This window comes from Sceloporus undulatus, chromosome 2 (genome assembly GCF_019175285.1).
Source record: "Sceloporus undulatus isolate JIND9_A2432 ecotype Alabama chromosome 2, SceUnd_v1.1, whole genome shotgun sequence".
NCBI classification, from domain to species: Eukaryota; Metazoa; Chordata; class Lepidosauria; order Squamata; family Phrynosomatidae; genus Sceloporus; species Sceloporus undulatus.
In genome coordinates, this window is record NC_056523.1 from 194870263 (window position 1) to 194871472 (window position 1210).

At 44.0% G+C, this 1210-nt stretch overlaps 2 protein-coding genes and 1 pseudogene across 2 annotated transcripts in view; all 3 read right to left on the reverse strand.

Moving 5' to 3' along the window:
• LOC121924491 overlaps positions 1 to 106 on the reverse strand; it is a 174-nt pseudogene extending 68 nt beyond the window's left edge.
• The window catches only part of ALKBH7 (alkB homolog 7), a 511499-nt gene that overhangs the window by 500993 nt on the left and 9296 nt on the right, over positions 1 to 1210 (reverse strand). The gene's annotated exons all lie outside the window — the stretch shown is intronic.
• Positions 1 to 1210, reverse strand: part of CC2D1A (coiled-coil and C2 domain containing 1A) — a 149059-nt gene that overhangs the window by 100162 nt on the left and 47687 nt on the right. The window lies entirely within an intron of this gene.

Below are 1210 nucleotides of genomic sequence, written 5' to 3' on the forward strand. Positions count from 1 at the left end.
ATTTGGGGAAATCGCAGGGGTCAGCACACCCGTAGTGGCAATGGATGAGCCTCAACCCTGGGAAAACCACCTTCGTGATCAGGGGTCGCCCGGGCAGGTTAAGTAATGGAGTGGGCGCCGCCTTGTCCTGCAGTTGCCCTACAGTTTGGTCTTGAATTTGTCCTACATTTTGTCCCTGGTAAAAGTGGACAATTATGGCAGCCCTCTTGGCAAGTTTCTTCAGAGCAGGTTTTGCCTTTGCCGTTCTGTGAGGCTGAGAGAGTGTGACTTGCCCAAGGTCACTCAGTGGGTTTACATAGCCAAGGCAGGATTCCAAGTCCAACACTCAAACCACTGCACCATGCTGGCTCTTTCTACATGTATATGTATACATATGTATATTATATGTATATATAATTATATATACATATAATATACATTTGTATACATAATAATATATACATATATATTATATAATTAATGTTGTGTGTTACAGTCGGCCCTCCACATTTGCAGCTTTGACTTTTGTGGATTTGATTATTTGTGGTTTTAATTAATGTTAGGATGTTGTTTCCTTTTAAAGTGATTTATATGGTTTTCTTTTTAAAATGTATTTCATTCTTTTAATAGCTATCTATTTTAACATTGTAACAATTTAACTTCTTTTTAATGCCCTTCCTTTCTGTTTTTAATTGTATTGTTCTTTTAATATTGTGAAGCCACTCTGAGTCCCAGTTCTAGGAAAAGAGCTGGATACAAATATAATAATATAATACAGTAGCCCCTCAATATTCCCTGAGGGGCCACTGTATTATATTATTATACATATATGATATTATATTATCAGTCCATGGATGCTTGAATCTGCGAATACAGAATCTGTTGATCTGAAACGCTGACTAGTTTCAGTTGCATCCCTTATTTTGTGTGTTTGGACTTGGAGGGAGGGGGGAGCCTGAGGGGGAGGAGAGAGCAGAGGGAGAACAGCCTGAGCCCCGCCCCTTCTCTCCTGGAGCACCAATCAGAGACTGACATGCAAATATCACCACCCCGGTGCATTGTGGGAGAAGGAAGGGGGCCTGGATGGGGGTCCGTGGGGGGCTTCGAGGGCCAGGCCTGGGCAGAGGGTCAGCAGCGGAGGGAGGGGATCCTTGGAGGTCGGCTCTTGGCCATCCCCGGAATGGTTCACCGTGACCTGAGAGGGAGTGGGAGAGAGGGACCAGGAGGCATT